Consider the following 24024-nt stretch of genomic DNA (forward strand, 5'->3'; position numbering starts at 1 on the left):
CGTTGTGCAGACCGCACTACCCTCTAGAGAGCCTTGCGGTTGAGGGTGGTGCAGTTGCCGTACCAGGCTGTGATACAGCCCGACAGGATGCTCTCGATTGTGCATCTGTAAAAGTTTGTCAGGGTTTTGGGTGACAAGCCGAATTTCTTCAGCGGGTCTAGGGGTGGGTCTAGGGTGGCCGGTGAGGTGCAGGTGAAATTATCCTTGACTAGTCTCTCAAAGCACTTCACGATGACAGAAGTGAGTGCTACAGGGCGGTAGTCATCTAGTTCAGCTACAGTATCTTTGCCTTCTTGGGCACAGGAACAATGGTGGCCATCTTGAAGCATGTGGGAACAGCAGACTGAGATAGGGCGCAATTGAATATGTCTGTAAACACACCAGCCAGCTGGTCTGCGCATGCTCTGAGGACGCGGCTAGGGATGACGTCTGGGCCACCAGCCTTGCGAGGGTTAACACGCTTAAATGTTTTACCATGGAGAAGGGGGGGTGTAGTCCTTGTTAGCGGGCTGCGACGGTGGCACTGTATTATCCTCAAAGCAGGCAAAGAAGGTGTTTAGTTTGTCTCAAAGCGTGACATGGAAGGTTTTATTTTTGTAGTCTGTGATTTCCTGTAGATCCTATAGATTCCTGTAGATCCTGTAGATTCCTGTAGATCCTGTAGATTCCTGTAGATCCTGTAGATTCCTGTAGATCCTGTAGATTCCTGTAGATCCTGTAGATTCCTGTAGATCCTGTAGATTCCTGTAGATTCCTGTAGATTCCTGTAGATCCTATAGATTCCTGTAGATCCTGTAGATTCCTGTAGATCCTGTAGATTCCTGTAGATCCTGTAGATTCCTGTAGATTCCTGTAGATCCTATAGATTCCTGTAGATCCTGTAGATTCCTGTAGATCCTGTAGATTCCTGTAGATCCTGCCATATACATCTCGTGTCTGAGCCATTGAATTGCGACTCCACTTTGTCCCTGTACTGGCATTTTGCTTGTTTGATTGCCTTGCAGGGGGAACAAATACACTGTTTATATTCAACCATATTCCCAGACCTGTTTCAATGGTTAAATGTGATGGTTCGCGCTTTCAGTTTTGCGTGAATGCCGCCATCCATCCACTGTTTCTGGTTAGGGTAGGTTTTAATAGTCAAAGTGGGTACAACATCTCCAATGCACTTCCTAATAAACTCAGTCACCGAGTCAGCGTATAGATCGATGTTGTTCTCTGAGGCTACCAGGAACATATCCCAGTCCACATGATCAAAACAATCTTGAAGCATGGATTCCGATTGGTCAGACCAGCGTTGAATGGTTCTAGTCACTGGTACATCCTGTTTGAGTTTCTGCCTATTAAACGATAGGAGCAAGATGGTGCCGGGGTCGGATTTGCCAGAGGGAGGGCTTTGTATGCATCGTGGAAGTTAGAGTAGCAGTGTTCTAGTGTATTACCCTTACGTGTACTACAATCAATATGCTGATAGAATTTAGGTGGCCTTTTTCTCAAACTTGCTTTGTTAAAATCCACAGCTACAATAAATGCAGCATCAGGATATATGGTTTCCATTTTACATAGTCCATTGAAGTTCCTTGAGGGCTGTCGTGGTGTCTGCTTGAGGGGGAGTGTACACTAGAATTCTCTTGTGAGGTAATATGGCCGACATTTGATTGTAATGAATTCTAGGTCGGGTGAACAGAAGGACTTGAGTTCCTTTATGCTGTTATGATTACACCATGAGTCATTAATCATGAATGTGTTTATCTCTGTCGGCACTATGCATGGAGAAGCTCGGTGGCTGAACCGATTCCGACAACATATCCCGAGAGAGCCATGTTTCCGTGAAACAGAGAATGTTACAATCTCTGATGTCTCGTTGGAAGGCAGAGAGACATCAAACCCTTGCTCCAATTTAGTCTACTTTGTCAAGAGACTGGACATTGGCGAGTAGTATACTCGGGAGCAGTGGGCGATGTGTACGTCTACAGAGCCTGAACAGGAGGCTGCTCCGTCTGCCCCTACTGCAGTGCGGTTGTTTTGGGTCGCGTACTGGGATCAGATCCATTGTCCTGGGTGGTGGTCTAAACAGAGGATCCGTTTTGGGAAAGTCGTATTCCTGGTCATAATGTTGGTGAGTTGACTTTGCTCTTATATCCAATAGTTCCTCCCGGCTGTATGTAATAAGACTTAAGATTACCTGGGGTACCAATGTAAGAAATAATACATTAAAAAAAACAAAATACTGCATAGTTTCCTAAGAACTCGAAGAGAGGCAAACATCTCTGTCAACGCTATCTTGTCCCCAGTCTATCGCAGTAAGATTGTCATTCAGATTTCATTTGATTCATGCAGCCTTCGCCAGTCTTTCCAACTGTATTTTTGTACTGGTACTACAGTACCGAGGCTGAGGCTGTGATGTCGCAAATAATCATTATCAACCTTTATGTCACGAAAAAGCATAGAAAACACACTGTATCAATGGGAACACTTGTAGCAGATTTAATAACATTTAGTACCAGAGAGCATTTATGCTGAAGTGGAAATGGAGGAGACATCAATCTGACTCTATGATGCCCCAGAGCTGGACAGACAAGGAATGCATCCCAAATGGTACCCTATTCCCTACAAAGTGCAGTTATTTTGAGCATAGCCCTATGGGCCCTGGTCAAAAGGAATGCACTATATAGGGAATAGGGTGCCATTTGGGATGAAGACAAGATGTGTCACTAACTGCCCAAAGTTGAATCCTGTGTTGTTTGGCCAGTGGGTTGGAGTGAATCACTGAATATTTTCTCTGCCATTTCGTGCTATGACTCCATCCTATCCAATCTACTCCATTCTCTAGATAGCACACAACTTTTGAACAGGGCCCATATGGGAAAAGGGAATAAGGTGCCATTTGGGACATATGTGCAGTGAACCATCCTGCCCACCTGCTGAGGATGGAAACCGTGCCGAGGCTGAAACAGCTTTCTGGAATAATTATTGTCCTTGATCTTCACAAACACTCTTACCAGCCAGATCAAAGACAGAGGACATTCCTCTTACCAGCCAGATCAAAGACAGGGGACATTCCTCTTACCAGCCAGATCAAAGACAGGAGGCATTCCTCTTACCAGCCAGATCAAAGACCATTCCTCTTACCAGCCAGATCAAAGACAGACATTCCTCTTACCAGCCAGATCAAAGACAGGAGGCATTCCTCTTACCAGCCAGATCAAAGACAGGAGGCATTCCTCTACCACCAGACATTCCTCTTACCAGCCAGATCAAAGACAGGAGGCATTCCTCTTACCAGCCAGATCAAAGACAGGGGAGCATTCCTCTTACCAGCCAGATCAAAGACAGGAGGCATTCCTCTTACCAGCCAGATCAATGACAGGAGGCATTCCTCTTACCAGCCAGATCAATGACAGGAGGCATTCCTCTTACCAGCCAGATCAAAGACAGGAGGCATTCCTCTTACCAGCCAGATCAAAGACAGGAGGCATTCCTCTTACCAGCCAGATCAAAGACAGGAGGCATTCCTCTTACCAGCCAGATCAAAGACAGGTGTTCACTGTGGCTAAGGGGATGGTGGGGGTACAGCAGAAGATGGGCACAGGAGGCAGTGAATGAAATATGATATTTTCATTCAGACCCTTTACTCAGGGGGGGGGGTTAAATTCACCGGGTCTACCTGCACTTTAGTGCAGAGTGACTTACAGGAAGTTCCGCTCAGAAGGGTAATGTTCAGGAGGCACAAAACAGAGGCTAGCATGTTGAAAAGAAAGTTGTAGTGCTTGTACTTGCCCTCTTAGAACATTCAACGTATACTTTCTTTGAGGATACTATTATTTATTTACAATACATTTGAATGCATTCATTGTGATTTATAAGGAATTATAATACAGGTTATAAGCATTCAGAAGTATTTATGGCTCCTTATAAAGTATTTTGCTTACATAATGGATTATTTATCACTGAGATATATTATCTGTTATGTATGTGTATGTGACAAATAAAATTTGATTTGATTTTTGATTTGATTTAGTCTCTCGTGACATTTTCTCCTGCAGCGCCCCAACATCAACATATATGAAAATGGAGGATTTCTGTGTTTGGTGGGTCGGAAAGATGCACAACAAATGATGTCATCGAAATACTTATCTGGCTCAATCTTCTACCTCTTTCATTATTATTACAAAACATACAGCTATACTCGGCCTTGTCTCAGGATGGTAAGTTGGTGGTTGAATATATGCCTCTAGTGGTGTGGGGGCTGTGCTTTGGCAAAGTGGGTGGGGTTATATCCTTCCTGTTTGGCCCTGTCTGGGGGTCTCATCGGATGGGGCCACAGTGTCTCCTGACCCCTCCTGTCTCAGCCTCCAGTATTTATGCTGCAGTAGTTTATGTGTCGTGGGGCTAGGGTCAGTTTGTTATATATGGAGTACTTCTCCTGTCTTATCCGGTGTCCTGTGTGAATTTAAGTATGCTCTCTCTAATTCTCTCTTTCTCTCTTTCTTTCTCTCTCTCAGAGGACCTGAGCCCTAGGACCATGCCTCAGGACTATCTGGCATGATGACTCCTTGCGGTCCTCAGTCCACCTGGCCGTGCTGCTGCTCCAGTTTCAACTGTTCTGCCTGTGATTATTATTATTTGACCATGCTGGTCATTTATGAACATTTGAACATCTTGGCCATGTTCTGTTATAATCTCCACCCGGCACAGCCAAAAGAGGACTGGCCACCCCACATAGCCTGGTTCCTCTCTAGGTTTCTTCCTAGGTTTTGGCCTTTCTAGGGAGTTTTTCCTAGCCACCATGCTTCTACACCTGCATTGCTTGCTGTTTGGGGTTTTAGGCTGGGTTTCTGCACAGCACTTTGAGATATCAGCTGATGTAAGAAGGGCTATTTAAATACATGTGATTTGATACAGCAGAAACATGCCTATTTCACATGCTGATGTCCCTTTAACACAGATTTGGTTCTGGGTGCTGAAATTATGTATAATTCTTATTTATGAGAACATGTTTTCTTCTTCTCTTTTCTCTGTGCCCGGGGGTACAACCAACCCTCAGATGTCATTAACATGTACACTCATGATACAACTCCCGTTAGCTCTAACGAGACTGACAAAAGCATTAGACTTCAGCCAGGCAGGCTCTCTGATTCATCCAGACTCGGTGCCCAAATAACATCCAATTCCCTATATAGTGCACTATGAGCCCTGGTCAAAAGTAGTGCACTATAAAGGGAATAGGGCTCTATTTGGAACGTAATCTTAGTCTACACAAGAGAGCCATTTGGTGATGACAGATACACACCCCTTCCACATGTGAACAATCTGTCCCTGTGGTCACAAATGAAAGCAAATGCATTAATTAGAAGTCAATACATTTCCCGTCTATGGTTTATCAGAGGTGTTGGGATGCAGATTTTTTTTTTTAGAAAGATACACATTGAAGTCAATGAGAAGAATAAAAATCACCCAATGAACAATAAAGACTGCTACAAGAGCTCATCAGACAACATCATTCATGGGGTGACAAAAAAATAATTAGATGTTAGTTATTAAACTAAAGCAATGATACTCACGCCTGGAGACATCAGACATGCTTCAGAACTGATCAGAATTCTCATCAGTTGATTTCTCAAGGTCAAATACAACAGACTTGGTGCCAGAGAGGCCTGTGACTGATATTTCAAGAGTTTCATCTTGTGATAATTGTGACTGATAATTATCACAAATATAGCCCGGTTTCAGATAGTTTTGTGCTCTCTTGCCATAGATGTTGGCAAGACAGCGTCAACAGATTTTGGACCAGGCTAACACAAATATGCTGCTGGATGTGATTTTAGGCAAGCGCTGTTATCTTACTCGCTACCTCTTCCTCCTAACGGAGGAGAAGAACAACAGAAAAATGTCCTTCATGTTTCCCCAGTCAGCTAGGTATTAGTCTGCCCTTTGACCTCTAACATAGGACCCCTGTTGGCCTGATGACACATACAGATACATCACCTTTTGATTCCAAAAGCAGAAGATTTCTGTCATCTCTGCTATTTCCTGTCAATCAGTATTGCATACAGTATAATATGGAAAAGCCCTGTCATCCATCATCAACATCAAATCCTATTTATTTATAAAGCACATCTTACATAGTAGTAGTAGTAGTATCAACACTCTACAGTAGTAGTAGTATCAACCCTTTACAGTAGTAGTAGTATCAACCTTCTACAGTAGTAGTAGTAGTATCAACACTCTACAGTAGTAGTAGTATCAACCCTTTACAGTAGTAGTAGTATCAACCTTCTACAGTAGTAGTAGTATCAACCCTCTACAGTAGTAGTAGTAGTATCAACCCTCTACTGTAGTAGTAGTATCAACCCTCTACAGTAGTAGTAGTAGTAGTAGTATCAACCCTCTACAGTAGTAGTAGTATCAACCTTCTACAGCAGTAGTAGTATCAACACTCTACAGTAGTAGTAGTAGTAGTAGTATCAACCCTCTACAGTAGTAGTAATATCAACCCTCTACAGTAGTAGTAGTAGTATCAACCCTCTACAGTAGTAGTAGTATCAACCCTCTACAGTGGTAGTAGTAGTATCAACCCTCTACAGTAGTAGTAGTAGTATCAACCCTCTACAGTAGTAGTAGTATCAACCCTCTACAGTAGTAGTAGTATCAACCCTCTACAGTAGTAGTAGTAGTATCAACCCTCTACAGTAGTAGTAGTAGTAGTATCAACCCTCTACAGTAGTAGTAGTATCAACCCTCTACAGTAGTAGTAGTATCAACCCTCTACAGTAGTAGTAGTAGTATCAACCCTCTACAGTAGTAGTAGTAGTATCAACCCTCTACAGTAGTAGTAGTATCAACCCTCTACAGTAGTAGTAGTATCAACCCTCTACAGTAGTAGTAGTATCAACCCTCTACAGTAGTAGTAGTAGTATCAACCCTCTACAGTAGTAGTAGTAGTAGTATCAACCCTCTACAGTAGTAGTAGTATCAACCCTCTACATTAGTAGTAGTATCAACCCTCTACAGTAGTAGTAGTATCAACCCTCTATAGTAGTATCAACCCTCTACAGTAGTAGTAGTATCAACCCTCTACAGTAGTAGTAGTATCAACCCTCTACAGTAGTAGTAGTATCAACCCTCTACAGTAGTAGTAGTATCAACCCTCTACAGTAGTAGTAGTATCAACCCTCTACAGTAGTAGTAGTATCAACCCTCTACAGTAGTAGTAGTATCAACCCTCTACAGTAGTAGTAGTATCAACCCTCTACAGTAGTAATAGTATCAACCCTCTACAGTAGTAGTAGTATCAACCCTCTACAGTAGTAGTAGTATCAACCCTCTACAGTAGTAGTAGTATCAACCCTCTACAGTAGTAGTAGTATCAACCCTCTACAGTAGTAGTAGTAGTATAAACCCTCTACAGTAGTAATAGTAGTATCAACCCTCTACAGTAGTAGTAGTAGTATCAACACTCTACAGTAGTAGTAGTATCAACCCTTTACAGTAGTAGTAGTATCAACCTTCTACAGTAGTAGTAGTAGTATCAACCCTCTACAGTAGTAGTAGTAGTAGTAGTATCAACCCTCTACAGTAGTAGTAGTATCAACCTTCTACAGCAGTAGTAGCATCAACCCTCTACAGTAGTAGTAGTAGTAGTATCAACCCTCTACAGTAGTAGTAATATCAACCCTCTACAGTAGTAGTAGTAGTATCAACCCTCTACAGTAGTAGTAGTATCAACCCTCTACAGTGGTAGTAGTAGTATCAACCCTCTACAGTAGTAGTAGTAGTATCAACCCTCTACAGTAGTAGTAGTATCAACCCTCTACAGTAGTAGTAGTATCAACCCTCTACAGTAGTAGTAGTAGTATCAACCCTCTACAGTAGTAGTAGTAGTATCAACCCTCTACAGTAGTAGTAGTAGTAGTATCAACCCTCTACAGTAGTAGTAGTATCAACCCTCTACAGTAGTAGTAGTAGTATCAACCCTCTACAGTAGTAGTAGTAGTATCAACCCTCTACAGTAGTAGTAGTAGTAGTATCAACCCTCTACAGTAGCAGTAGTATCAACCCTCTACAGAAGTAGTAGTATACACCCTCTACAGTAGCAGTAGTATCAACCCTCTACAGTAGTAGTAGTAGTATCAACCCTCTACTGTAGTAGTAGTATCAACCCTCTACAGTAGTAGTAGTATCAACCCTCTACAGTAGTAGTAGTATCAACCCTCTACAGTGGTAATAGTAGTATCAACCCTCTACAGTAGTAGTAGTAGTATCAACCCTCTACAGTAGTAGTAGTATCAACTCTCTACAGTAGTAGTAGTATCAACCCTCTACAGTAGTAATAGTATCAACCCTCTACAGTAGTAGTAGTATCAACCCTCTACAGTAGTAGTAGTATCAACCCTCTACAGTAGTAGTAGTAGTATCAACCCTCTATAGTAGTAGTAGTAGTAGTATCAACCCTCTACAGTAGTAGTAGTATCAACCCTCTACAGTAGCAGTAGTATCAACCCTCTACAGAAGTAGTAGTATACACCCTCTACAGTAGCAGTAGTATCAACCCTCTACAGTAGTAGTAGTATCAACCCTCTACAGTAGTAGTAGTATCAACCCTCTAGAGTAGTAGTAGTAGTATCAACCCTCTACAATGGTAGTAGTAGTATCAACCCTCTACAGTAGTAGTAGTAGTATCAACCCTCTACAGTAGTAGTAGTAGTATCAACACTCTACAGTAGTAGTAGTATCAACCCTCTACAGTGGCAGTAGTATCAACCCTCTACAGAAGTAGTAGTATACACCCTCTACAGTAGCAGTAGTATCAACCCTCTACAGTAGTAGTAGTAGTATCAACCCTCTACTGTAGTAGTAGTATCAACCCTCTACAGTAGTAGTAGTATCAACCCTCTACAGTAGTAGTAGTATCAACCCTCTACAGTGGTAGTAGTAGTATCAACCCTCTACAGTAGTAGTAGTATCAACCCTCTACAGTAGTAGTAGTATCAACCTTCTACAGTAGCAGTAGTATCAACCCTCTACAGTAGTAGTAGTAGTATCAACCCTCTACAGTGGTAGTAGTAGTATCAACCCTCTACAGTAGTATTAGTATCAACCCTCTACAGTAGTAGTAGTATCAACCCTCTACAGTAGTAGTAATATCAACAATCTACAGTAGTAGTAGTTGCATCAACCCTCTACAGTAGTAGTAGTATGAAACATCTACAGTATTAGTGGTATCAACCCTCTACAGTAGTAGTAGTATCAAACCTCTACAGTAGTAGTAGTAGTATCAACCATCTACAGTAGGAGTTGTAGCATCAACCCTCTACAGTAGTAGTACTATCAACCCTCTACAGTAGTAGTAGTAGCATCAACCCTCTACAGTAGTAGTAGTATCAACCCTCTACAGTAGTAGTAGTATCAACACTCTACAGTAGTAGTATCAACCCTCTACAGTAGTAGTAGTAGTATCAACCCTCTACAGTAGTAGTAGTATCAACCCTCTACAGTAGTAGTAGTAGCATCAAACCTCTACAGTAGTAGTAGTATCAACCCTCTACAGTAGTAGTAGTATCAACCATCTACAGTAGTAGTAGTAGTAGTAGTAGTAGTAGTATTATCAAAACTCTACAGTAGTAGTAGTATCAACCATCTACAGTAGTAGTAGTAGTATCAACCCTCTACAGTAGTAGTAGTAGTATCAACCCTCAACCCTCTACAGTAGTAGTAGTAGTATCAACCATCTACAGTAGTAGTAGTAGTAGTAGTAGTATTAGTAGTAGTATTATCAAAACTCTACAGTAGTAGTAGTATCAACCATCTACAGTAGTAGTAGTAGTATCAACCCTCTACAGTAGTAGTAGTAGTATCAACCCTCAACCCTCTACAGTAGTAGTAGTAGTATCAACCCTCTACAGTAGTAGTAGTAGTATCAACCCTCTAAAGTAGTAGTAGTAGTATCAACCCTCTACAGTAGTAGTAGTAGTATCAACCCTCTACAGTAGTAGTAGTAGTATCAATCCTCTACAGTAGTAGTAGTATCAACCATCTATAGTAGTAGTTGCATCAACCCTCTATAGTAGTAGTAGTAGTATCAAAACTCTACAGTAGTAGTAGTAGCATCAACCCTCTACAGTAGTAGTAGTATCAACCCTCTACAGTAGTAGTAGTAGTATCAACCCTCTACAGTAGTAGTCGTAGTATCAACCCTCTACAGTGGTAGTAGTAGTATCAACCCTCTACAGTAGCATTAGTAGTATCAACCCTCTACAGTAGTAGTAGTAGTATCAACCCTCTACAGTAGTAGTAGTAGTAGTATCAACCCTCTACAGTCGTAGTAGTAGTATCAACCCTCTACAGTAGTAGTAGTATCAACCCTCTACAGTAGTAGTAGTAGCGTCAACCCTCTACAGTAGTAGTAATATCAACAATCTACAGTAGTAATAGTAGTATCAATCCTCTACAGTAGTAGTAGTATCAAAACTCGAAAGTAGTAGTAGTATCAACCCTCTAAAGTAGTAGTAGTAGTATCAACCCTCTACAGTAGTAGTAGTAGTATCAACCCTCTACAGTAGTAGTAGTAGCATCAACCCTCTACAGTAGTAGTAGTAGTATCAACCCTCTACAGTAGTAGTAGTAGTATCAACCCTCTACAGTAGTAGTAGTAGTATCAACCCTCAACCCTCTACAGTAGTAGTAGTAGTATCAACCCTCTACAGTAGTAGTAGTAGTATCAACCCTCTAAAGTAGTAGTAGTAGTATCAACCCTCTACAGTAGTAGTAGTAGTATCAACCCTCTACAGTAGTAGTAGTAGTATCAACCCTCTACAGTAGTAGTAGTAGTATCAATCCTCTACAGTAGTAGTAGTATCAACCATCTATAGTAGTAGTTGCATCAACCCTCTATAGTAGTAGTAGTAGTATCAAAACTCTACAGTAGTAGTAGTAGCATCAACCCTCTACAGTAGTAGTAGTATCAACCCTCTACAGTAGTAGTAGTAGTATCAACCCTCTACAGTAGTAGTAGTAGTATCAACCCTCTACAGTAGTAGTAGTAGTATCAACCCTCTACAGTAGTAGTAGTAGTATCAATCCTCTACAGTAGTAGTAGTATCAACCATCTATAGTAGTAGTTGCATCAACCCTCTATAGTAGTAGTAGTAGTATCAAAACTCTACAGTAGTAGTAGTAGCATCAACCCTCTACAGTAGCATTAGTAGTATCAACCCTCTACAGTAGTAGTAGTAGTATCAACCCTCTACAGTAGTAGTAGTAGTAGTATCAACCCTCTACAGTCGTAGTAGTAGTATCAACCCTCTACAGTAGTAGTAGTATCAACCCTCTACAGTAGTAGTAGTAGCGTCAACCCTCTACAGTAGTAGTAATATCAACAATCTACAGTAGTAGTAGTTGCATCAACCCTCTATCGTAGTAGTAGTATGAAACATCTACAGTAGTAGCAGTATCAACCCTCTACAGTAGTATTAGTATCAACCCTCTACAGTAGTAGCAGTAGTATCAACCATCTACAGTAGTAGTAGTAGCATCAACCATCTACAGTAGTAGTAGCATCAACCCTCTACAGTAGTAGTAGTAGTATCAATCCTCTACAGTAGTAGTAGTAGCATCAACCCTCTACAGTAGTAGTAGTATCAACAATCTCCAGTAGTAGTAGATGTATCAATCCTCTACAGTAGTAGTAGTATCAAAACTCGAAAGTAATAGTAGTATCAACCCTCTAAAGTAGTAGTAGTAGTATCAACCCTCTACAGTAGTAGTAGTAGTATCAACCCTCTACAGTAGTAGTAGTATCAACCCTCTACAGTAGTAGTAGTATCAACCATCTATAGTAGTAGTTGCATCAACCCTCTATAGTAGTAGTAGTAGTATCAAAACTCTACAGTAGTAGTAGTAGCATCAACCCTCTACAGTAGTAGTAGTATCAACCCTCTACAGTAGTAGTAGTAGTATCAACCCTCTACAGTAGTAGTCGTAGTATCAACCCTCTACAGTGGTAGTAGTAGTATCAACCCTCTACGGTAGCATTAGTAGTATCAACCCTCTACAGTCGTAGTAGTAGTATCAACCCTCTACAGTAGTAGTAGTAGTAGTATCAACCCTCTACAGTCATAGTAGTAGTATCAACCCTCTACAGTAGTAGTAGTATCAACCCTCTACAGTAGTAGTAGTAGTATCAACCCTCTACAGTAGTAGTAGTAGTATCAACCCTCTACAGTAGTAGTAGTATCAACCCTCTACAGTAGTAGTAGTATCAACCATCTACAGTAGTAGTAGTATCAACCCTCTACAGTAGTAGTAGTTTCAACCCTCTACAGTAGTAGTAGTATCAACCCTCTACAGTAGTAGTAGTAGTATCAACCCTCTACAGTAGTAGTAGTAGTATCAACCCTCTACAGTAGTAGTAGTAGTAGTATCAACCCTCTACAGAAGTAGTAGTAGTATCAATCCTCTACAGTAGTAGTAGTAGTATCAACCCTCTACAGTAGTAGTGGTAGTATCAACCCTCTACAGTAGTAGTAGTAGTATCAACCCTCTACAGTAGTAGTAGTAGTATCAACCCTCTACAGTAGTAGTAGTAGTAGTATCAACCCTCTACAGTAGCAGTAGTATCAACCCTCTACAGTAGTAGTAGTATCAACCCTCTACAGTAGCAGTAGTGTCAACCCTCTACAGTAGTAGTAGTATCAACCCTCTACAGTAGTAGTAGTATCAACCCTCTACAGTAGTAGTAGTATCAACCCTCCACAGTAGTAGTAGTATCAACCCTCTACAGTAGTAGTAGTATCAACCCTCTACAGTAGTAGTAGTATCAACCCTCGACAGTAATAGTAGTATCAACCCTCTACAGTAGTAGTAGAAGTAGTATCAAACCTCTACAGTAGTAGTAGTATCAACCCTCTACAGTGGAAGTAGTATCAACCCTCTACAGTAGTAGCAGTAGTATCAACCCTCTACAGTAGTAGTAGTAGTATCAACCCTCTACAACAGTAGTAGTAGTATCAATCCTCTACAGTAGTAGTAGTAGTATCAACCCTCTACAGTAGTAGTAGTAGTATCAACCCTCTACAGTAGTAGTAGCATCAACCCTCTACAGCAGTAATAGTATCAACCGTCTACAGTAGTAGTAGTATCAACCCTCTACAGTAGTAGTAGTATCAACCCTCTACAGTAGTAGTAGCATCAACCCTCTACAGTAGCAGTAGTAGTATCAACCCTCTACAGTAGTAGTAGTATCAACCCTCTACAGTAGTAGGAGTATAAACCCTCTACAGTAGTAGTAGCATCAACCCTCTACAGTAGTAGTAGTAGTATCAACCCTCTACAGTAGTAGTAGTATCAACCCTCTACAGTAGCAGTAGTAGTATCAACCCTCTACAGTAGTAGTAGTATCAACCCTCTACAGTAGTGGTAGTAGTATCAACCCTCTACAGTAGCATTAGTAGTATCAACTCTCTACAGTAGTCGTAGTAGTATCAACCCTCTACAGTAGCAGTAGTAGTATCAACCCTCTACAGTAGTAATAGTAGTATCAACCCTCTACAGTAGCATTTGTAGTATCAACCCTCTACAGTAGCATTTGTAGTATCAACCCTCTACAGTAGCAGTAGGAGTATCAACCCTTGACAGTAGTAGTAGTATCAACCCTCTACAGTAGTAGTAGTAGTATCAACCCTCTACAGTAGTAGTAGTAGTATCAACCCTCTACAGTAGTAGTAGTAGTATCAACCCTCTACAGTAGTAGTAGTATCAACCCTCTACAGTAGTAGTAGTAGCATCAACCCTCTACATTAGTAGTAGTATCAACCCTCTACAGTAGAAGTAGTATCAACCCTCTACAGTAGTAGTAGTATCAACCCTCTACAGTAGTATTAGTAGTATCAACCCTCTACAGTAGTAGTAGTAGTAGTATCAACCCTCTACAGTAGTAGTAGTAGCATCAACCCTCTACAGTAGTAGTAGTATCAACCCTCTACAGTAGTAGTAGTATCAACACTCTACAGTAGTAGTATCAACCCTCTACAGTAGTAGTAGTAGTATCAACCCTCTACAGTAGTAGTAGTATCAACCCTCTACAGTAGTAGTAGTAGCATCAACCCTCTACAGTAGTAGTAGTATCAACCCTCTACAGTAGTAGTAGTATCAACCATCTACAGTAGTAGTAGTAGTAGTAGTAGAATCAAAACTCTACAGTAGTAGTATCAACCATCTACAGTTGCAGTAGTATCAACCCTCTAAAGTAGTAGTAGTATCCACCCTCTACAGTAGTAGTTGTGTAAAACGTCTACAGTAGTAGTAGTAGTAGTATCAACCATCTACAGTTGTAGTAGTATCAACCCTCTACAGTAGTAGTAGTACTATCAACCCTCTAAAGTAGTGGTAGTATCCACCCTCTACAGTAGTAATAGTGTAAACCCTCTACAGTCGTAGTAGTAGTATCAACCCTCTACAGTAGTAGTAGTATCAACCCTCTACAGTAGTAGTAGTAGTATCAAACCTCTACAGTAGTAGTAGTATCAACCCTCTACAGTAATAGTAGTAGTATCAACCCTCTACATTAGTAGTTGTAGTATCAACCCTCTACAGTAGTTGTAGTAGTAGTATCAACCCTCTACAGTAGTAGTAGTATCAACCCTCTACAGTAGTAGTAATATCAACAATCTACAGTAGTAGTAGTAGTATCAACCCTCTACAGTAGTAGTAGTATCAACCCTCTACAGTAGTAGTAGTAGTATCAAACCTCTACAGTAGTAGTAGTATCAACCCTCTACAGTAATAGTAGTAGTATCAACCCTCTACATTAGTAGTTGTAGTATCAACCCTCTACAGTAGTTGTAGTAGTAGTATCAACCCTCTACAGTAGTAGTAGTATCAACCCTCTACAGTAGTAGTAATATCAACAATCTACAGTAGTAGTAGTTGCATCAACCCTCTACAGTAGTAGTAGTATGAAACATCTACAGTATTAGCAGTATCAACCCTCTACAGTTGTAGTAGTATCAACCCTCTACAGTAGTAGTAGTAGTATCAACCATCTACAGTAGTAGTAGTAGCATCAACCCTTTACAGTAGTAGTAGTATCAACCATCTACAGTAGTAGTCGCATCAACCATCTACAGTAGTAGTAGCATCAACCCTCTACAGTAGTAGTAGTAGTATAAACCCTCTACAGTAGTAGTAGTAGCATCAACCCTCTACAGTAGTAGTAGTATCAACAATCTCCAGTAGTAGTAGTAGTATCAACCCTCTACAGTAGTAGTGGTATCAACCCTCTACAGTAGTAGTAGTATCAACCCTCTACAGTAGTAGTAGTAGTATCAACCCTCTACAGTAGTAGTAGTAGTAGTATCAACCCTCTACAGTAGTAGTAGTAGTATCAACCCTCTAAAGTAGTAGTAGTATCAACCATCTACAGTAGTAGTAGCATCAATTCTCTACAGTAGTAGTAGCATCAACCCTCTATAGTAGCAGTAGTATCAACCCTCTACAGTAGTAGTAGTATCAACCATCTATAGTAGTAGTTGCATCAACCCTCTATAGTAGTAGTAGTAGCATCAAAACTCTACAGTAGTAGTAGTAGCATCAACCCTCTACAGTAGTAGTAGTATCAACCCTCTACAGTAGTAGTAGTATCAACCCTCTACAGTAGTAGTAGTAGCATCAACCCTCTACAGTAGTAGTAGTATCAACCCTCTACAGTAGTAGTTGTAGTATCAACCCTCTACAGTAGTAGTAGTAGTATCAACCCTCTACAGTAGTAGTAGTAGTAGTAGTATCAACCCTCTACAGTAGTAGTAGTATCAACCCTCTACAGTAGTAGTAGCATCAACCCTCTACAGTAGTAGTAGTAGCATCAACCCTCTACATTAGTAGTAGTATCAACCCTCTACAGTAGTAGTAGTATCAACCCTCTACAGTAGTAGTAGTATCAACCCTCTACAGTAGTAGTAGTAGTAGTATCAACCCTCTACAGTAGTAGTAGTATCAACCCTCTACAGTAGTAGTAGTATCAACCCTCTACAGTAGTAGTAGTATCAACCCTCTACAGTAGTAGTAGTAGTATCAATCCTCTACAGTAGTAGTAGTATCAACCCTCTACAGTAGTCGCAGTAGTATCAACCCTCTACAGTAGTATTAGGATCATCCCTCTACTGTAGTAGTAGTATCAACCCTCTACAGTAGTAGTTGTAGTATCAACCCTCTACATTAGTAGTAGTAGTATCAACCCTCTACAGTAGTAGTAGTAGTAGTATCAACCCTCTAAAGTAGTAGTAGTATCCACCCTCTACAGTAGTAGTAGTGTAAACCCTCTACAGGAGTAGTAGTAGTGTCAACCCTCTACAGTAGTAGTAGTATCAACGCTTTACAGTAGTAGTAGTATCAACCCTCTACAGTAGTAGTAGTACTATCAACCCTCTACAGTAGTAGTAGTATCAACCCTCTACAGTAGTAGTAGTAGTATCAACCCTCTACAGTAGTAGTAGTATCAACCCTCTACAGTAGTAGTAGTAGTATCAACCCTCTACAGTAGTAGTAGTAGTATCAACCATCTATAGTAGTAGTTGCATCAACCCTCTATAGTAGTAGTAGTAGCAGCAAAACTCTACAGTAGTAGTGGTAGCATCAACCCTCTACAGTAGTAGTAGTAGTATCAACCCTCTACAGTAGTAGTAGTAGTATCAACCCTCTACAGTAGTAGTAGTAGTAGTATCAACCCTCTACAGTGGTAGTAGTAGTATCAACCCTCCACAGTAGCATTCGTAGTATCAACCCTCTACAGTAGTAGTAGTAGTATCAACCCTCTACAGTGGTAGTAGCAGTATCAACCCTCCACAGTAGCATTCGTAGTATCAACCCTCTACAGTAGTAGTAGTAGTATCAACCCTCTACAGTTGTAGTAGTAGTATCAACCCTCTACAGTAGTAGTAGTATCAACCCTCTACAGTAGTAGTAGTAGCATCAAACCTCTACATTAGTAGTAGTATCAACCCTCTACAGTAGTAGTAGTATCAACCCTCTACAGTAGTAGTAGTATCAACCCTCTACAGTAGTAGTAGTAGTAGTATCAACCCTCTACAGTAGTAGTAGTATCAACCCTCTACAGTAGTAGTAGCACCAACCCTCTACAGTTGTAGTAGTATCAACCCTCTACAGTAGTAGTTGTAGTATCAACCCTCTACAGTAGTATTAGTAGTATCAACCCTCTACAGTAGTAGTAGTAGTAGTATCGACCCTCTAAAGTAGTAGTAGTATCCACCCTCTACAGTAGTAGTAGTGTAAACCCTCTACAGTAGTAGTAGTAGTATCAACCCTCTACAGTAGTAGTAGTATCAACCCTCTACAGTAGTAGTAGTATCAACCCTCTACAGTAGTAGTAGTAGTATCAACCCTCTACAGTAGTAGTAGAATCAACCCTCTACAGTAGTAGTAGTAGTGTCAACCATTTAGTAGTAGCATCAACCCTCTACAGTAGTAGTAGTAGTATCAACCCTCTACAGTAGTAGTAGTAGCATCAACCCTCTACAGTAGTAGTAGTATCAACAATCTCCAGTCGTAGTAGTAGTATCAACCCTCTACAGTAGTAGTAGTATCAAAACTCGAAAGTAGTAGTAGTATTAACCCTCTAAAGTAGTATTATCAACCCTCTACAGTAGTAGTAGTAGTATCAACCCTCTACAGTAGTAGTAGAATCAACCCTCTACAGTAGTAGTAGTAGTGTCAACCATTTACAGTAGTATTAGCATCAACCCTCTACAGTAGTAGTAGTAGTATCAACCCTCTACAGTAGTAGTAGTAGCATCAACCCTCTACAGTAGTAGTAGTATCAACAATCTCCAGACGTAGTAGTAGTATCAACCCTCTACAGTAGTAGTAGTATCAAAACTCGAAAGTAGTAGTAGTATTAACCCTCTAAAGTAGTATTATCAACCCTCTACAGTAGTAGTAGTAGTATCAACCCTCTACAGTAGTAGTAGTAGTAGTATCAACCCTCTACAGTAGTAGTAGTATCAACCCTCTACAGTAGTAGTAGTATCAACCCTCTAAAGTAGTAGTAGTATCAACCCTCTACAGTAGTAGTAGTATCAACCCTCTACAGTAGTAGTAGCATCAACCCTCTACAGTAGTAGTAGCATCAACCCTCTATAGTAGTAGTAGTATAAACCCTCTACAGTAGTAGTAGTATCAACCATCTATAGTAGTAGTTGCATCAACCCTCTATAGTAGTAGTAGTAGCATCAAAACTCTACAGTAGTAGTAGTAGCATCAACCCTCTACAGTAGTAGTAGTAGTATCAACCCTCTACATTAGTAGTTGTAGTATCAACCCTCTACAGTAGTTGTAGTAGTAGTATCAACCCTCTACAGTAGTAGTAGTATCAACCCTCTACAGTAGTAGTAATATCAACAATCTACAGTAGTAGTAGTAGTATCAACCCTCTACAGTAGTAGTAGTAGTAGTATCAACCCTCTACAGTAGTAGTAATATCAACAATCTACAGTAGTAGTAGCACCAACCCTCTACAGTTGTAGTAGTATCAACCCTCTACAGTAGTAGTTGTAGTATCAACCCTCTACAGTAGTAGTAGTAGTATCAACCCTCTACAGTAGTAGTAGTAGTAGTATCGACCCTCTAAAGTAGTAGTAGTATCCACCCTCTACAGTAGTAGTAGTGTAAACCCTCTACAGTAGTAGTAGTGTAAACCCTCTACAGTAGTAGTAGTAGTTGCATCAACCCTCTACAGTAGTAGTAGTATGAAACATCTACAGTATTAGCAGTATCAACCCTCTACAGTTGTAGTAGTATCAACCCTCTACAGTAGTAGTAGTAGTATCAACCATCTACAGTAGTAGTAGTAGCATCAACCCTTTACAGTAGTAGTAGTATCAACCATCTACAGTAGTAGTCGCATCAACCATCTACAGTAGTAGTAGCATCAACCCTCTACAGTAGTAGTAGTAGTATAAACCCTCTACAGTAGTAGTAGTAGCATCAACCCTCTACAGTCGTAGTAGTATCAACAATCTCCAGTAGTAGTAGTAGTATCAACCCTCTACAGTAGTAGTGGTATCAACCCTCTACAGTAGTAGTAGTATCAACCCTCTACAGTAGTAGTAGTAGTATCAACCCTCTACAGTAGTAGTAGTAGTAGTATCAACCCTCTGCAGTAGTAGTAGTAGTATCATCCCTCTAAAGTAGTAGTAGTATCAACCATCTACAGTAGTAGTAGCATCAATTCTCTACAGTAGTAGTAGCATCAACCCTCTATAGTAGCAGTAGTATCAACCCTCTACAGTAGTAGTAGTATCAACCATCTATAGTAGTAGTTGCATCAACCCTCTATAGTAGTAGTAGTAGCATCAAAACTCTACAGTAGTAGTAGTAGCATCAACCCTCTACAGTAGTAGTAGTATCAACCCTCTACAGTAGTAGTAGTATCAACCCTCTACAGTAGTAGTAGTAGCATCAACCCTCTACAGTAGTAGTAGTATCAACCCTCTACAGTAGTAGTAGTAGTATCAACCCTCTACAGTAGTAGTAGTAGTATCAACCCTCTACAGTAGTAGTAGTAGTAGTAGTATCAACCCTCTACAGTAGTAGTAGTATCACCCTCTACAGTAGTAGTAGCATCAACCCTCTACAGTAGTAGTAGTAGCATCAACCCTCTACATTAGTAGTAGTATCAACCCTCTACAGTAGTAGTAGTATCAACCCTCTACAGTAGTAGTAGTATCAACCCTCTACAGTAGTAGTAGTAGTAGTATCAACCCTCTACAGTAGTAGTAGTATCAACCCTCTACAGTAGTAGTAGTATCAACCCTCTACAGTAGTAGTAGTATCAACCCTCTACAGTAGTAGTAGTAGTATCAACCCTCTACAGTAGTAGTAGTATCAACCCTCTACAGTAGTCGCAGTAGTATCAACCCTCTACAGTAGTATTAGGATCATCCCTCTAGTAGTAGTAGTATCAACCCTCTACAGTAGTAGTAGTAGTATCAACCCTCTACATTAGTAGTAGTAGTATCAACCCTCTACAGTAGTAGTAGTAGTAGTATCAACCCTCTAAAGTAGTAGTAGTATCCACCCTCTACAGTAGTAGTAGTGTAAACCCTCTACAGTAGTAGTAGTAGTGTCAACCCTCTACAGTAGTAGTAGTATCAACGCTTTACAGTAGTAGTAGTATCAACCCTCTACAGTAGTAGTAGTACTATCAACCCTCTACAGTAGTAGTAGTATCAACCCTCTACAGTAGTAGTAGTAGTATCAACCCTCTACAGTAGTAGTAGTATCAACCCTCTACAGTAGTAGTAGTAGTATCAACCCTCTACAGTAGTAGTAGTAGTATCAACCCTCTACAGTAGAAGTAATATCAACAATCTACAGTAGTAGTAGTAGTATCAACCCTCTACAGTAGTAGTAGTAGCATCAACCCTCTACAGTAGTAGTAGTATCAAAACTCGAAAGTAGTAGTAGTATTAACCCTCTAAAGTAGTAGTATCAACCCTCTACAGTAGTAGTAGTAGTATCAACCCTCTACAGTAGTAGTAGTAGTAGTATCAACCCTCTACAGTAGTAGTAGTAGTAGTATCAACCCTCTACAGTAGTAGTAGTATCAACCCTCTACAGTAGTAGTAGTATCAACCCTCTAAAGTAGTAGTAGTATCAACCCTCTACAGTAGTAGTAGTATCAACCCTCTACAGTAGTAGTAGCATCAACCCTCTACAGTAGTAGTAGCATCAACCCTCTATAGTAGTAGTAGTATAAACCCTCTACAGTAGAAGTAGTATCAACCATCTATAGTAGTAGTTGCATCAACCCTCTATAGTAGTAGTAGTAGCATCAAAACTCTACAGTAGTAGTAGTAGCATCAACCCTCTACAGTAGTAGTAGTAGTATCAACCCTCTACATTAGTAGTTGTAGTATCAACCCTCTACAGTAGTTGTAGTAGTAGTATCAACCCTCTACAGTAGTAGTAGTATCAACCCTCTACAGTAGTAGTAATATCAACAATCTACAGTAGTAGTAGTAGTATCAACCCTCTACAGTAGTAGTAGTAGCATCAACCCTTTACAGTAGTAGTAGTATCAACCATCTACAGTAGTAGTCGCATCAACCATCTACAGTAGTAGTAGCATCAACCCTCTACAGTAGTAGTAGTAGTATAAACCCTCTACAGTAGTAGTAGTAGCATCAACCCTCTACAGTAGTAGTAGTATCAACAATCTCCAGTAGTAGTAGTAGTATCAACCCTCTACAGTAGTAGTGGTATCAACCCTCTACAGTAGTAGTAGTATCAACCCTCTACAGTAGTAGTAGTAGTATCAACCCTCTACAGTAGTAGTAGTAGTAGTATCAACCCTCTACAGTAGTAGTAGTAGTATCAACCCTCTAAAGTAGTAGTAGTATCAACCATCTACAGTAGTAGTAGCATCAACCCTCTACAGTAGTAGTAGCATCAACCCTCTATAGTAGCAGTAGTATCAACCCTCTACAGTAGTAGTAGTATCAACCATCTATAGTAGTAGTTGCATCAACCCTCTATAGTAGTAGTAGTAGCATCAAAACTCTACAGTAGTAGTAGTAGCATCAACCCTCTACAGTAGTAGTAGTATCAACCCTCTACAGTAGTAGTAGTATCAACCCTCTACAGTAGTAGTAGTAGCATCAACCCTCTACAGTAGTAGTAGTATCAACCCTCTACAGTAGTAGTAGTATCAACCCTCTACAGTAGTAGTAGTAGTATCAACCCTCTACAGTAGTAGTAGTAGTAGTAGTATCAACCCTCTACAGTAGTAGTAGTATCAACCCTCTACAGTAGTAGTAGCATCAACCCTCTACAGTAGTAGTAGTAGCATCAACCCTCTACATTAGTAGTAGTATCAACCCTCTACAGTAGTAGTAGTATCAACCCTCTACAGTAGTAGTAGTATCAACCCTCTACAGTAGTAGTAGTAGTAGTATCAACCCTCTAAAGTAGTAGTAGTATCCACCCTCTACAGTAGTAGTAGTGTAAACCCTCTACAGTAGTAGTAGTAGTAGTGTCAACCCTCTACAGTAGTAGTAGTATCAACCCTCTACAGTAGTAGTAGTATCAACCCTCTACAGTAGTAGTAGTATCAACCCTCTACAGTAGTAGTAGTATCAACCCTCTACAGTAGTAGTAGTAGTATCAACCCTCTACAGTAGTAGTAGAATCAACCCTCTACAGTAGTAGTAGTAGTGTCAACCATTTACAGTAGTATTAGCATCAACCCTCTACAGTAGTAGTAGTAGTATCAACCCTCTACAGTAGTAGTAGTAGCATCAACCCTCTACAGTAGTAGTAGTATCAACAATCTCCAGTCGTAGTAGTAGTATCAACCCTCTACAGTAGTAGTAGTATCAAAACTCGAAAGTAGTAGTAGTATTAACCCTCTAAAGTAGTATTATCAACCCTCTACAGTAGTAGTAGTAGTATCAACCCTCTACAGTAGTAGTAGTAGTAGTATCAACCCTCTACAGTAGTAGTAGTATCAACCCTCTACAGTAGTAGTAGTATCAACCCTCTAAAGTAGTAGTAGTATCAACCCTCTACAGTAGTAGTAGTATCAACCCTCTACAGTAGTAGTAGCATCAACCCTCTACAGTAGTAGTAGCATCAACCCTCTATAGTAGTAGTAGTATAAACCCTCTACAGTAGTAGTAGTATCAACCCTCTACAGTAGTAGTAGTATCAACCCTCTACAGTAGTAGTAATATCAACAATCTACAGTAGTAGTAGTAGTATCAACCCTCTACAGTAGTAGTAGTAGTAGTATCAACCCTCTACAGTAGTAGTAATATCAACAATCTACAGTAGTAGTAGTTGCATCAACCCTCTACAGTAGTAGTAGTATGAAACATCTACAGTATTAGCAGTATCAACCCTCTACAGTTGTAGTAGTATCAACCCTCTACAGTAGTAGTAGTAGTATCAACCATCTACAGTAGTAGTAGTAGCATCAACCCTTTACAGTAGTAGTAGTATCAACCATCTACAGTAGTAGTCGCATCAACCATCTACAGTAGTAGTTGTAGTATCAACCCTCTACAGTAGTTGTAGTAGTAGTATCAACCCTCTACAGTAGTAGTAGTATCAACCCTCTACAGTAGTAGTAATATCAACAATCTACAGTAGTAGTAGTTGCATCAACCCTCTACAGTAGTAGTAGTATGAAACATCTACAGTATTAGCAGTATCAACCCTCTACAGTTGTAGTAGTATCAACCCTCTACAGTAGTAGTAGTAGTATCAACCATCTACAGTAGTAGTAGTAGCATCAACCCTTTACAGTAGTAGTAGTATCAACCATCTACAGTAGTAGTCGCATCAACCATCTACAGTAGTAGTAGCATCAACCCTCTACAGTAGTAGTAGTAGTATAAACCCTCTACAGTAGTAGTAGTAGCATCAACCCTCTACAGTAGTAGTAGTATCAACAATCTCCAGTAGTAGTAGTAGTATCAACCCTCTACAGTAGTAGTGGTATCAACCCTCTACAGTAGTAGTAGTATCAACCCTCTACAGTAGTAGTAGTAGTATCAACCCTCTACAGTAGTAGTAGTAGTAGTATCAACCCTCTACAGTAGTAGTAGTAGTATCATCCCTCTAAAGTAGTAGTAGTATCAACCATCTACAGTAGTAGTAGCATCAATTCTCTACAGTAGTAGTAGCATCAACCCTCTATAGTAGCAGTAGTATCAACCCTCTACAGTAGTAGTAGTATCAACCATCTATAGTAGTAGTTGCATCAACCCTCTATAGTAGTAGTAGTAGCATCAAAACTCTACAGTAGTAGTAGTAGCATCAACCCTCTACAGTAGTAGTAGTATCAACCCTCTACAGTAGTAGTAGTATCAACCCTCTACAGTAGTAGTAGTAGCATCAACCCTCTACAGTAGTAGTAGTAGCATCAACCCTCTACAGTAGTAGTAGTAGTATCAACCCTCTACATTAGTAGTTGTAGTATCAACCCTCTACAGTAGTTGTAGTAGTAGT

General features: G+C 40.3%; 1 protein-coding gene across 1 annotated transcript in view; it reads right to left on the bottom strand.

The window, feature by feature from the left end:
- slc1a7a (solute carrier family 1 member 7a) overlaps positions 1–24024 on the bottom strand; it is a 93339-nt gene that overhangs the window by 28664 nt on the left and 40651 nt on the right. The window lies entirely within an intron of this gene.

Source organism: Oncorhynchus tshawytscha, linkage group LG10 (assembly GCF_018296145.1).
Source record: "Oncorhynchus tshawytscha isolate Ot180627B linkage group LG10, Otsh_v2.0, whole genome shotgun sequence".
NCBI classification, from domain to species: domain Eukaryota; kingdom Metazoa; phylum Chordata; class Actinopteri; order Salmoniformes; family Salmonidae; genus Oncorhynchus; species Oncorhynchus tshawytscha.